The sequence below is a fragment of the Molossus molossus genome, unplaced genomic scaffold, assembly GCF_014108415.1.
Source record: "Molossus molossus isolate mMolMol1 unplaced genomic scaffold, mMolMol1.p scaffold_m16_p_2, whole genome shotgun sequence".
Lineage (NCBI taxonomy): Eukaryota > Metazoa > Chordata > Mammalia > Chiroptera > Molossidae > Molossus > Molossus molossus.
The window spans coordinates 52,208,315-52,223,873 of record NW_023425355.1 but is presented as its reverse complement, the minus strand read 5'-3'; the positions used below and the strand labels follow the sequence as shown (position 1 = coordinate 52,223,873).

Genomic DNA, 15,559 nt, shown 5'->3' with positions numbered 1-15,559 from the left:
AATAGAAAAACAATCACATTTACAAATACATATAAAAATACCTAAGAATAAATGTAACCAAGGAGATAAAATACCTATAGTTGGAAAATTATAACACACTGAATAAATAAACAGAAGAAGATACAAATGAATGCAAGCATACACTATGTTCATGGATAAAAAGAATTGACATCATTAAAATTTCCATACAACCTAAAGTAGTCTATTGATTCAATGGAATTCCTCTCAAAATATCAATGGGGTACTTCACAGGAGAACACATAATTCAAAAATCTATATGGGTCCATCAAAGACCCTAGTAGCCACAGCAATCTTAAGAAACAGGAGCATAGTTTAAAAAGGAATGGAATCTTACCATTAGCAACAGCATGGATGGACCTAGAAGATTTTATTCTAAGTGAAATATGTCAGCAAAATAAATATTCCATGTGATTTCATTTATATTTGGAATCTAAAGGACAATAAAAACAAACAAAACAGAAAGAGACTCATAGACACAGAGAACAGACTGAGGGTTGCTCAGGGGAGGAGGATTAGCAAACTGGGTGAAAAAGGAGAAGGAAGGGATTCAGAAGTACAGATTAATAATTACAAAATATTCACAAGGATTTATAGTACAGTACAGGGAATATACCAATAACAAAAGAATAAAGAGGAGACCTGAATAGATCTATGAAAAATGAATATTACTAATTTTAAAACTATGTACAAAAAAGGCTAGGTTTAGATGGCTTTAATGATAAATTCTGTTGACTGTTTAATGAAGAATTAATAACATCATTAGCAAACTCTTCATAAAAATAGAAGAGAAGGGAGCACTTGCTCACTAATTGTTTGAGGCCAGTAGTATGCTCATACTAAAATCAAACACAGAAACCACAAGAAAAGAAAAAAATATAGATCATTATCTCTTGTAATTATAAGTGTAAAAGTACTCAATTAAAATACTAGAAAATCTCAATCAGGAGATGTTAATAGGGTTATATCATGTAATCAAGTGGGATTAATCCCAGGATGGTTAGTTTATCATGTATCCACGTCAATGCAATAAATCAAATTAATAGAGAAAAGAACAGAAAATTGCATGCTCATCTCAGCAGATGCAAGAAAATATGTTTGAAAAATCCAACACCTTTCATGAAAAATAAATGCTGAATAAAATAGGAATATCTGCAATGTCCCTACTGTATAAGACATCTATAAAAGAACACAAATAATATCATATTAAATTGAGAAGCCTGTGTGCTTTCTTGCTAATTCAAGGAACAAGATAAAGATGTTTATTATTGCTGCTTATGTTCAACATTTACTGTAGGTTTTAACAAGGTTATTTAGGAAAGTAAGTAAAATAAAGAGCATCCATATTGGAAACAAAGACTCTCTAATAATAGATGACATAATCTAATATTTAGAAAATCCTAATGAATCCACTAAAAATGCCTATTGACAGGATACAGCAGGAATATACAAAAATCAATTGTATAACCACACACTAGCAATAAAAACTCTAAAAATAAAAATAAGAAAACAATATAAAAATTTTAAAATTCATAATATAGAAACAAAATTAACAAAAGAAGGTCAAAACTTATACTGTAAAAATTACAATATATTGCTGAAAAAAGTTAAAGAAGATCTAAATAATGGAAAGAAAATTTATGTCAACGACTCAGGAATTTAATAATGGTAAGTAGAAATATTCCTTAAACACTGAATAGATTCAGTGAAATTTCTAAATAATCCCAGCTGCCTTTCATCCAGAAATTTATGTGATCACCCTAAGTTTATATGGAAATGGAAATGCCAAAAAAAAATCTTCACAATGAAAAACAAAGTTAAAGGACTCACACTTCACAGTTTTATTTATTTTTAAATTTTTTATTACTTTAGTTTTGTTACAGATGTTTCTCCTTTTTTTCCACAAACACCCTCCTCACCATCCCCACAATCCCATACCCGGCTTTGTTGTCTGTGTCCATTGGTTATGTGTACATGCATATAAATTCTGTAATTTATCTCTTCCCTCCCTCCAATACCCCATCTTCTGAGTGTTGTCAGTCTGTACCCTACTACCACGTCTCTGGGTCTACCCAATTCCTAAAACTGTTATGTTCATTATATTCTAAAAATAAGTGAGATCATATGATATTTGTTTTTTTTTTTTTTTTTTTTTGACTGGCTTGTTTTGCTGAGGATAATACTCTCCAGGTCCCTTCATGTCGTCTAAAGGTTAAGAGATCTTTATTTCTTAAAGCTGTATAGTACTCCATTGTGTATATGTACCACAGCTTTTTTATCCATTCCACTACTGATGGACACTTGGGCTGTTTCCAGATCTTAGCTATTGTAAATAGTAGTGATATAAAATTGGGGGTACATATATTCTTTCTGATTGGTGTTTCAGGCTTCTTAGGGTATATTCATAGAAGTGGGATCACTGGATGAAATGGCAATTCAATTTTTAATTTTTTGAGGTAATACCATATTGTTTTCCATAGTGACTGCACCAGTCTGCATTTCCACCAGTAGTATACTAGAGTCCCCTTTTCTCCACACCCTCACCAACATTTGTTGTTTGATGATTTGTTGATGGCAGCCATTCTGACAGGTGTGAGGTGATACATCATTGTTGTTTTAATTAGCATGTCTCTGATGATTAGTGATGTTGAGCATTTCTTCAAATGTCCTTGGCCATTTGTACGTCCTGTTTAGAGAGGTGTCTATTTAGCTCCTCCACACATTTTTAACTGGGTTCTTTGTCTTTTTTTATTGTTGTTAGTTGTATGAGCACTCTATATATTTTTAAAATTAACCCCTTATCTGATATATCATTGGCAATTATGCCCTCCCATACAGTGGGTTGCCTTGCCATTTTGATGATTCTATCTTTTGCTGAGCAGAAGCTTTTTTAGTTTGATGAAGTCCCCTGTATTCATTTGTTCCTTTGCTTCTGTTGCCTTAGGTGATGTATCAGTAAATATTCTGCTGTGTATGATGTCCGAAATTTCATTGCCTACAGTTTCTTCTGGTATTTTTATAGATTCATGGGTCACATTTAAGTCTTTTATCCATTTTGAGTTTATTCTTGTGTATGGTGGAAGTTGATGGTCTAGTTTCATTTTTTTGCATTCAGGTGTCCAATTTTCTCAACACCATTTATGAAGCAGCTGTCTTTACTCCACTCTGTGCTCTTGCCTCCACTGTCAAATATTAATTGAGCAAAATGTCTTGGGTTCATTTCTGGATACTCTGTTCTGTTCAACTGGTCTACATGCCTGTTCTTATGCCAGTGCCAAGCTGTTTTGATTACCATAGCTTTGTAGTATAACCTGATATCCGGTATTGTGATCCTACCTACTTTGTCCCTTTTTTTTCAAGATTGTTGTGGCTATTCAGTGTCTTTTTTGGTTCCATATGAACTTTTGAAACATTTGTACTACTTCTGTGAAATATGTTGTTGGTATTTTGATGAGGATTCCATTGAATCTATGGATTTCTTGGGTTATATGGACATTTTAATGATGTTAATTCTTCCAATCCATGACCAAGGTATATGCTTCCATGTTTTTATATCTTCCTTTTTTACTTTTTTCAATGTCCTGTAGTTTTCTGCAAATAGGTCCTTTACTTCTTTGGTTAAGTTTATTCTTATGTATCTTAATTTTTTTATCCACGATGGTAAATGGGACTGTTACTTTAGCTTCTCTTTCTGTGTTTTCATCATTGGTGTGGAAGAATGCTGTTGATTTCTTGATGCTAATTTTGTATCCTGCTACTGTGCCAAATTCATTTATTAAGTCTAGTAGAATTTTGATGGAGTCTTTAGGGTTTTCTATAATATTATGTCATCTACAAATAATGACAGTTTCACTTCCTCCTTTCCAATGTGGATCCCTTTCTTTTTTTCTTCCTGTCTGATTGCTGTGGCTAAGACTTCCAGTACTATGTTAAATAAGAGTGGCAAAGAGGCCTCCATGTCTTGTTCCTTTTCTTATGGGAAATGTTTTTAGTTTTTGCCCATTGAGTATGATGTTGGCTGTAGGTCTTCATATATGGCCTTTATTATGTCAAGATATGATCCATCTATTCCCACATTGCTGAGCGTTTTTATCAGATTTGGGTGCTGGATTTTTCAGCATCTATTGTATAATCATGTGGTTTTTATTCTTCATTTTGTTTATGTGGTGTATCACATTAATTGATTTGTGAATATTGTACCAGCCTTGCATCACTGGTATGCATAGCATTTGGTCATGGTGAATAACTTTTTTGATGTATGGCTGGATCCAATTTGCTAGTATTTTGTTCAGAATTGTGGCATATATGTTCATCAGGGATATTGGTCTGTAGTTTTTTTTCTTTGTCGTGTCTTTTCCTGGTCTAGAAATTCAAATTTTGCTGGCCTCATAAAACGAATTTGGAGGTCTTCCTTCTTCTTGAATTTTTTGAAATCGTTTGAGTAAAATGGGTGTTAGTTCTTTTTTGAATGTTCAGTAAAACTCCCCCGTGAAGCCACCCGGGTCTGGGCTTTTGTTTGCTGGGAGAGTTTTGATTACATCTTCAATTTCTGCTGTTGTTATTGTTCTGTTCAAGTTTTCGATCTCTTCCTAGTCTAGTTTTGGGAAACTGTGTATTTCTAAAAATTTTTCTATTTTGCATAGATTGTCGAATTTGTTGCCATATAATTGTTTATAATATTTGTTAATGATCCTTTATTATTCTGTGGTGTCCGTTGTTACACGTCCCCTGTCATTTCTGATTTTGTGTATTTGGGGTCTCTCTCTTTGTTTCTTGGTGAGTCCAGCTAAGGGTTCATTAATCCTATTTCTCTTTTTGAAAAAAAAAACAGCTCTTTGTTTTATGGATCCTGTGAATTGTTTTCTTGTTCTCTATCTCATTTATTTCTGCTCTAATTTTTGCTATTTCTTTCCTTCTACTTACTCTGGGGTTTTCTTTTTGTTTGCTTTCTAGTTGGATAAGGTGTGAGGTTAGATAGTCTATTGGAGATTCTTCTTGTTTTTGAAGGTAAGCCTGTAGTGCTATGAACTTCCCTCTCAGAACTGCTTTTGCTGCATCCCATAGATTTTGTGTTGTGTTTTCATTTTCATTGGTTTCCAGGAAGTTTCAATTTCTTCCTTGATCTCCTCAGTAACCCATTTGTTGTTTAATAACATGCTATTTAGCCTCCATGTGTTCAAATGTCTTTGCATGTCCTTATTGCAATTGATTTCGAGTTTCATGCCACTGTGATCTGAGAAGATGCTTGATATGATTTCCATCTTCTCGAACTTGTAGAGACTTAGTTTGTGTCCTATTTTGTGGTCTGTCTTTGAGAATGTCCTATGTTCACTTGAGAAGAATGTAAATTCTTCAGTTTTGGGGTGTAATTCTTTGTAGATATCGATTAAATTCATTTGGTCTAGTACTTCATTTAGGGTCTCTGTTTCCTTGCTATTTTTTTTGTCTAGAGAATATATCCAGTGATGTCAGCAGGGTTTTGAGTCCTCCGCTATGATTGTATTGCTGTCGATTTCTCCTTTGAAATCCTCCAGAAGATTTTTAATATATTTTGGTGCTCCTATATTGGGTGCATACATGTTTACCAAGGTTATATCTTCATGTTGGATAGATCCATGTAATATTATGTATTGGCCTGCTTTGTCTCTTGTTAATGCCTTCATTTTGAAATCTATTTTATCAGATATGAGTATTGCTACCTCATTTTTTTTTCCTTTCCATTTTCTTGAAATATTTTTTTCCATCACTTCACTTTCAAGCTATGTGAGTCTTTTGTTGTGAGTTGCGTCTCTTGTGAGCAACATACATAAAATTTATCCTTTCTTATACAATCAGCTACTCTGTGTCTTTTGTTTTTTTGTGTTTTTTATTTTATTATTATCATTTTTTTTGGAGCATTCAATGCATTTACATTTAAGGTGATAATTGATATGTACTTATTTATTGCGATTTTTGTTTAGTGTGGTTCTATTTTTCTTGCTATTTCTTCTACTAATTACAGCAGTCCTTTTAACATTTCTTGCAGTGCTGCTTTGGTACTCTTGTATTCCCTTAGCTCTTTATTTGACCTTCTATTTTGAATGATAACTTTGCTGGGTAGCGTAGTCTTCAATTCAGATCCTTGTTTTTCATGACTGTTATTACCTCATGCCACTTTCTTCTGGCCTGTAGTGTTTCTGTTGAGAAGTCAGCTGAGAGCCTTATGGGGATTTCTTTTTCAGTAACCTGTTGCACATCTATTGCTGCTTTAAGGATTCTCTCTTTGTTTTTAATTTTTGGCATTTTAATTATTATGTGTCTTGGCGTGTTACTGTTTGGCTTCTTCTTACTTGGGGCTCTCTGTGCTTCTTGAACTTGAATGCCTCCTTCCTTCACCAAATTAGGGAAGTTTTCTGTCACTATTTCTTTAAATATATTCTCTAACCCTTGCTCATTATCTTTTTCTTTGGAGACTCCTATGATGTGAATATTATTATGTTTCCAGTTGTCACACAGTTCTCCTAAGCTGTCTTCCTGTTTTCTAATTGTTTTTTCCCTTTTGTTTTCTGATTGGTTGATTTTTTTTTTTTACCCTGTCTTCTAATTCACTGATCTGGTCCTCAGCTTTGTCTACTTTGCTGGTTAATCCTTCCAATGTGTTCTTTATTTCTGCTATGCCATTTTTTATTTCCACTTGGTTGGTTTTCAATGTTTCTATATCTTTGCTCTTGGTGCTGATGTCATTACTCATGCTGTTGAGCTTCCTCAAGATCATGGCTCTGAATTCTAGCTCTGTTAACTTGCTTAACTGCATTTTATTTATCTCTTTTTTGGCAGAGATCTCTTGTTCTTCCATTTGGGATTTATTTCTTTATTTTACCCTTTTGGGTATCTCAGTGGATTTTGGAGCCTGCCAAATTTTCCCTATGGGTGTTGGTGTTCTGCTGTTTGTGGCTCCCTCTTTTGGGTTTGGATGAGCCTGTGTGGGCCCATGTTAAACACCACTGTCACGTCTTACTTTTCTAGGTAGATTTGCATGCCCAGGCATAGTTCTGTTATCCTCTAGCTTTTTGCCTGGAGACGATCAGTAGAGGTTACTTGAAGAGCCTTTGGGTCTCAGTTGAATGAAAAACTCCCTCTGGTTTCTAGTGTAAGGGGATTTCCAGAGGGTGGGGCATATGCTGGTTGTTAATGGGCCTCAATTTGAATTTCAATGGCCATTGGGTGGGGTTGAATCTCTGAGGAAGGGGCTTTGCCTCTCCCCAAAGCTCTAGGAAGTTATAAGATGACCACAGTCCTGGGAGGCAGCAACTCAGCAAAGACTCTATGCACCCTTCAAATTCTGAGTGTCCCCACACAGTTCCCATCTAGTCTGCCCTCCCTCTGACAGAGCCATGTTGAGTGGCTATGGCTATTTTAGCACTCTGTCCATGCTCTGTGCTGTAGAGCTGCTTGGTAGTTTAACCTCGAGTGCACTGCTCAGAGCCACAACCGCTGCTGTTTGTGGTATTCCAGCCCCCCTCTCACGCCTCCACAATCCTACCAGGATTGATTAGTTGTCCATAGTTAAATGGTTCTCACAAGCTGCTTTTCTGTTGCTTTTTCCTTACAATTTGTCTTTATTTTAGTTGTAATTCCAGTTTGATCCTGGAAGATGGTCTGTGTAGCTTCCATTCACTCTGCCACCATTTTGGAATGTCATACTTCACAGTTTTAAAACTTATTACAAAGCTACAATAACTAAGATTGTGTGATCCTTTGATAACAATAGATCAAATGACTAGAATTGTAGATATAATAATAAATTGTTAAATTCATCATCATTTGACTTTTAACAAGGGTACCAAGCCACAGCAATAGGGAAAAATAGTCTATTCAACAAATCGTGTTGAGATAACTGGCTATTCTAATTCATGAAATGCAGTTGGACTCCTACCATACATCATACCGAAAGTAAACTGACGTATCTCATATACCTAAATTTAAGAGCTAAAATGATAAAACTCTAAAGGGAAAATATATGAATAAATGTTTGTGACCTTGTGTTAGGCTATGGTGTGTTACATATGACACAAAAGACAAGTGATAAAATGGGAAATTGAAAATATTAAGCCAGTATTACCCTAATAACAAACCCAGACAGATCAGCACAAAACTACCAATCACTGTCTTCCATAAATATAAATATGAAAATTTTTAACAAAATAATAGCAAACAAAATTCACCAATATATAAAAAGAATTACACACCACAACCAAGTGAGATTTTTTAAGGGATGAATGACTGATTCAATATTCAAAAATAAATCAATGTAATTTAATATATTAACAGATAAAGAAGAAAAAGCATAAGAGCACATATATTCATGAAAAAAAAGTATTTGGCAAAATTTGACACCTAGCCATAAGAAAACTCTCAGTAAGCAAGAAAGTAGGAAACTTATGCAACTTGATAAAGAACATCTATCAAAAAACTAGGGCTAATATCATACTTAATAAAAGAGTAACTGTATTTCTCCCTAGGTTAGCTTCCCTTCCTACTCCCTTGCAAAAGATTAAAAAAATATATAGCCTATTGAAAATGCGTTGAGTAGAAAAATATATATATAAGCCACAGAATGAGAGAAGATATTTTTAATTCATATACTTGACAAGGGATTTGTATCTAGAAAAAAAAAACACACATAAATAATACTCTTTTAATTCAACAATAAAAAGAACAATTAAAAAATGGGCAAATTGCTCACTTTGGCAGCACATATATTAAAAATGAAATGATACAGAGAATGGTAGAATGTCCCTGCACAAGGATGGCACATAAATTCATGAAGTGTTTCATATATTTTTTAATGGGAAAAGTACTTGAGTGGACATCACCTCAAAGATGATAGGAATGGCCAATAAGTATATGAAAATAATCTCAACATTACTAGTCATTTGGAAAATTCAAATCAAAACCATGGTGAGATACTACTTCACACTCATTTGGAAGGCTGTAACCAAAAAACAAAAGAAGGAAAACAAAAACTATTGAAGAGTATGTGAAGAAATTGAAATTCTTATATATTAATTGTTGGAATATCAAATGGTGCAGCATCTGTGGAAAATAATTGGGCTTTCAATGTAGGTTTCAAAATATTGTACAATAACATTGTTTTTAATTACCTGAAGAAATCTGGGTAAAGAGAAAAGAGAACAAGAGTTGTGTAATAAGGTATCCAAGATTAAGTTTAATACACAAGGTGCATGCAGGGAGTCTGGTATACTTACTATACGTCAACCATTCAAGTGGGCTTTGGCTCTTCCTTTCTAACAGCCAATGCAATAATAAAAATATTATCTCTTATCTGATCATAAGAAAAAATTTGACCTGAAAAATCTCTTTTCTGTGTCCTAATAGAGGTGACATTACAATTGACATAAATACAATTAGGGTTAATAAAACAACTACTTTCATAGGAATGTTTCTTATCATGGATGTTTGTAAGATCATGGAAAAGTTTTTTTTTAAATTTTTCTTTATTGATTTTAGAGAGAGAAGAAGGGAGAGGGAGAGAGAGAAAGAAACATCTATGAGAGAGAACATCAATTGGCTGCCTCCTGCATGCCTCCCACTGGGGATTGGGCCCACAGCCTGGGCATGTACCCTGACTGAGAATCAAACCAGCAACCTCTCGGTGAATGGGTTGATGCTCAACCACTGAGCCACACCAGCTGGGCACATAATGGAAAAGTTTAATTCAGTAAAACTAATTCTATCAGCAGCTTGAATAATGCAAGTTTTGTTTATAATTTTCTGATTGTCCAGCTTTTCTTTGAGACATTGTGGAGTAGTTACTAAATTGAATAATTGTATCATTTAAAAGACCTTACATCAAAATTACTATTTTTTCAACCAAGTTTTAGATATGTATTAAAGAGTTGCAAATACAGATCTCTACAGGGGCCAGGACAGTAAAATAAATATGAGAAGTGGGATTAAAAAAATAAAGGCAAACTGTAAATACATGGAAAAATGATATGTAACATATGGCCACCTTTATTTGAGGAATTAAAAATTATGGTAAACTGGAATCTACTGCTCCCAACCAGCCTATTTTACCAAAACTAAAATATGAGTCAGATATTGCCAGATCTCTTAGTTTTCCTTGAATATTACTTAGAGATCAGTTATAGAAAACAGAAACCACTAAGGTTATTTTAAACATAAAGGTCCTCAACGTGTAAAACCGAGTGTTTGCAATTTGTTGAGGCTGTATCTTTAAGAATGACTGCAAAGAGAACAATGGAGAATCAGACTTCAAGTAAGTTGCCAACTATGTTTTAATCAGGAAAGTGGAAATCCTGAATATTTCACTTGAACTGTTGATTCCAAAAACAACACAATTAGGAAGCTATTGCTGCTTTTATTGGTTTTATCCAGAGACATGTCTTTCCCATTAGGTCAATATTGGCAAGAAAAGAATAGCAACAACAACTAGAGCATGAATCTTCTGGCACTGCTCCTTAATTCCCACAAACTGGTGACAGGGGATATCACCACAGATAAACCAAAAACCTCCATGATAATGTTTGCCACCAGAAGCAGCTGGAAACTGATTTTTAGAGCTCACTGCAGTATATATAGTGAAAACTAAAGCTAAATAATATCTAGAAGTTCACTTAGAAATGTAATTTTTTAACTTTTTAACTAAAAATAGTTGTGTGGGAGAAGTGCACAGAGTAACAAAGTAACAATCTAATTTGTCTACTATATATTTTATTTAAAAAGTCACCTAAATTTTAAATGTTGACAATTCAATTTTTTAAATTAATGAGCAGACCAAGAATATAAGAATTGATGAAGTACATCCATGAACTTCATGAGAAATAACTGGATGGTAGCTTGTGGCCCCCTTCAACATGAAAGAATACAAAATAAAAACCTGCACTACAGTCTATGAAGTAATATAATTTTGTATATAGTGTTTTCCTCTACTAAACACCTTTAAATATTTATTTATCTTGCAAAAGTAGAAATATTTATTAAATTAATATTCCAACAATATGCATGTTTCTACAGTAAAATTGAAAAATCCTCCCTCTCATCTATCCCTGCCATTCTACCTTTCAAATCTTTATTAATATTGTAAAATAAATAGTATTTCACTATGAATTAGATCTGAAAAATAAGAAAAGGTATTCAATAATAAAGAGAAAGTATTTGAAATAGAATCTAATCATTACATAACCCAGATATAAGATTTAACTTCCAAAACTTAGTAATTAAAAACAGAAAAAATTCCACAAATACTTACAATTATGTGGGTTGACTAGGTGGTTCTACCACCCCATATTTTGCCAGTTTTAATCACTCATATAGTTTTATTCATTTAGCTGGAGTGCTTTGGTTCTCCTCTATGTGGAGTCTCTTTTAATATTCTTATCCTCCAGAGCCTTCTATGTCTTGATTTGATCTTGACCTTGAGACACGCTCAGAATTTAATCAATTCCATGAGGCCTACCTTACTTTGAGAACAATTTTCTAGCTGGAAAGGCTGCAAATAAGGGGGGGGGGGGGTTATTTTCCAAACCAGTAATTATTATATTGGAAATATTCACTCCACATTTTTCTTGAAAACTGAACTTCAGCTCATCTCTCTATTCTGATACTTTATCACAGACAGCTAGACAGCCAAAATAAGCCAATTGACACTTTTGAATTTTTCACCATTTTATTTCCTGGCTATCACTTAACCAGTTTTTAAAAATAGATATTTATTGCTTTTTCAGAGAGAGAGAGAAAGGGAGAGAGAGATAGAAACATTAATGTGAGAGAGAAGTATGTGCCCTGACTGGGAATTGAACTGGGACCACTCAGTTCATGAGACAATGCTCAGTCCACTAAGCCACAGTGGCTGGGCTCAGTTAACCAGATGTAAGAGTTTGTTAAGTATTTTGTCTACCATTCAAGTTATTAGAGGTGACATTTATTTTACATTTTTGTTACGGAAACACCCTACTTTTAGATGGCAATTCTACTTGTTATCTCTTGTTTAATAATTACTAAAAAAAAACCCAGTAATTTAAAAACAAAATGATTTATTATTTCTTGGAAGTCTGTAGGTTGACTCAGTAGTTATTTCTCTTCACGTAGTATCAAACTGAATCACTCATATGACGCTGTTAAACTGGGTCATTTCAGTCTCATTGTACTTTCTCACCCAAGTGTGGCTAATTTTCCAGTGCTTCTCTACATGGCCTTCACAATAGAAGGATAGCATAGACTTTCTAACAAAATAAAAGCTTGTTTCCAAGGGAGAAAAAAAAAAAGTAAGTTCACAGGCCCTGAATGGTGATTCCCACAAATAGCATGATATCGCTTCCAATTCATTCTATTGGTCAAAAATCCACAAAAACAACCAAGATTCAAGAAGAGTGAAAATAGATACTTTATTTATAAAATGAACACCAGACCATACTGAGTGGGGAGAAAATAGCTGAAAACTAATCTATCAAACTCAGCAACCTGCATAGCCAAAAAATTCAACAACCCCCAAGTAGATGCGTACAAAGAAATTCCAGCTAGGCCCATATAGAGAAAAACTAAATACTACATAGATAGAAATAATAAGAATGACATATGGCTTCTTATAAAAAAATTAAATGGAGGCTTTATGACAATAAAAATACATAGTTAAAGTGCTGAAAAAACTGTCAAATTAGAATCCTATACACCACAAAAATATCTTTGAAAAACAGACTAAATGAAGAAGTTTCCAGACATACAATAGCCACAGAATTTTTCTCCAAAAAACCTATACTACAAAAAATTATTAAAAAATAGGTCTTGAGGCAAAAGGTTATAATACCAGATAGAAGCCCAGATTGTCACGGAAAAAATGAAGAGCACCGTAAGAGTTAAGTATGTGGGAAACTATGAAAACATATTAAATAAAATAAAACATTACATACAAGTATACAGTGATTTATTATGTTGTTTATAATATATGCATAAATAAAATATGTCGCAGCAAAGTACGTATATTGAAGAGAGAATATGGTATTATATTAAACTAATAGTCTTATATTGTGTAAAAACTAGTGAGATATGCAAAATTAGACTACAATTAGCTAAGCATGCATCCTATACTTTTTAGAGAAACCACTAAAAATAACATAAAAGATCAATAGAGGAAATATAAATGAATGCATAAATGTACATGACTAGCACAAAAGAGGGAAGGAAAGAAAGAGAAGAAAAAAGAGAAGAGATTGCATAAACAGAAAATAAATAGCAAGATGACAGACTTCCTATAGCAAAATTAAATTAAATATAAATGGGCCAAATACTATAATTAAAAACAAAAAATTATCACATAGGAGAATAAATCAAAATCCATTGCTGTGTTTTATAATAACTGTTCTTTAAATATAAGAAAATAGTTTGAAATTAAAAGGGTGAAAAATATGTACCATGGCAATGTTAATGGTAATGTCAGGAAATGGAGAACATATAGAAAAGGGCAATGCCAGAGAGTCATTTCATAATAAAAAAGTTAATTCAGTATAAAAACATAATAATCCAAAGTGTGTGTCTACCTAGGAAGAGAGCTTCAGAATACCAAAATAAAAGTTGGAAAAATTTAAGAGATATATAAATATACAATCATTTTTAAATATTTTAATACCTCTCTCAGAAAGAGAAAAATATAAAAGATTTGAACAATAACAGAAATCATCATGACATTTATAAATTTCTACACTGAAAAAGTACAGAAAACATATTGTATTCAAATGTCTTAATAATTAATTAAATATTCACAAACATATACCAAGATAGTCCAAATGCAGAGTTATGGAACAACTTTTGATAAATTTCAAAATATAAAAATCACATAGACTATGGAATCATATTAGAAATCAATAAAAATATCTGTAATACCTAGACATACTTGGACATTTTTCAAAATACTTATAAATTAACAATGATTCAAAGAAAAAATAAGAAAAAAATTAAAACTACTATTTTATTATCTTTATTCTTGAGAACATTAGATTCCACATAAAAGTGAGATCATGTGATATGTGTCTTTATCTGACTGGCTTATTTCACTTAGCATAATACTCTCCAGGTTCCTTCATGCTGTCTCAAATGATAAGAGATCCTTCTTTTGTAAAGCTCAATACTATTCAATTGTGTAAATGTACCACTGATTTTCTGTCCACACATTGGCTAATGGGCACTTGGGCAATCTCCAGATCTTTGATATTATAAATAATGCTGCTATGAACATAGGGTTGCATATATATTTTTTTCTGATTGGTGTTTCATAATTCTGAAGATATATTACTAGAAGCAGGATCATGGAATCAAATGGCAGTTCCATTTTTAGTTTTTGAGGAACCTCCACATTGTTTTCCATAGTGTCTACACCCGTCTACATTCCTACCAGTAGTGTATTAGGGTTACTTTTTTCCACATCTTTGCAAGCACTTGATGGTAGTCATTCTGGCAGGTATGAGGTGATACCTCATTATTATTTTAATTTGCATCTCTCTGATGGTTTGTGATGAGCATTTTTTCATATGTCTCTTGGCCATTTGTATGTCCGCTTTTGATAAGTGTCTATTTAGATTCTCTGCCTATTTTTTAATTAAATTGTTTCTCTTCCTTTTGTTAACTTGTATGACTCCTTTATATATTTTTGAAATTAACCCCTTATCCGAAGTATCATTGGCAAATAAATTAGCCCATAAATTTGGGCAGTGGGATCGCTTTAATTTTGTTGATGGTTTAGTTTTTCATTTATTTATTTATTTATTTTTTGCTGTGCAGATGCTTTTTATTTTGATGTAGACCAATTTGTTTATTTTTTTTCTTTTTTCTCTTGCCCCAGGCGATGTATAGGTGAACATTCTCCTTCGTGAGATGTGTGAGATTTTGATTAATATGGATTCTTCTAGGATGTTTATGGCTTCTCAACTTACAATTAAGTATTTGACCCATTTTGAATTTATGCTTTTGTATGGTGTAACTTGGTGGCCTAGTTTCATTTTTTGCATGTATCTGTCCAATTTTCCCAACACCATTTATTGCAGTGATGGTATGCTCTTGCCTCTTATGTCAAATATTAATTGAGCATAATGGTTCTATGTTCTCTCTTCTGTTCTCTTGATCTACAAGCCAGTTCTTGTGCCAGTGCCAGGCTGTTTCTATTATAATGGCTCTGTATTATAATTTGATATCCAGTATTGTGATCCCTCCAAGTTTATTTTACTTTATCAAGATTGCTGCATTTATTCAGGATCTTGTTTGGTTTCATATAAATTCAGTATTTGTTCTAGATCTGTGAAATACACAGTTGGCATTTTAATGAGGATTGCATTAAATGCATAGATAGCTTTGGGTATTATGGACATTTTAATGATATTAATTCTTTCAGTTCATGAATATGGTATGTTCTTTCACTTGTTTGTATCTTCCTCTTATCTCTTTTTTTTAATGTCCTTTAGTTTTTCAAGTATATGTTTTCACCTCTGTGGTTAAGTTTATTTATAGGTATGATATTTTTTGTTGCAAC

The 15,559-nt window shown here is 33.0% G+C and overlaps 1 non-coding gene across 1 annotated transcript; it reads left to right on the top strand.

Annotated features, from left to right (window-relative positions):
• Positions 1-8,735: 8,735 nt before the first annotated feature.
• LOC118636789 lies at positions 8,736-8,841 on the top strand. Its single transcript, XR_004960770.1, has one exon. It is a non-coding gene; the product is annotated as a U6 spliceosomal RNA (small nuclear RNA).
• Positions 8,842-15,559: the final 6,718 nt, after the last annotated feature.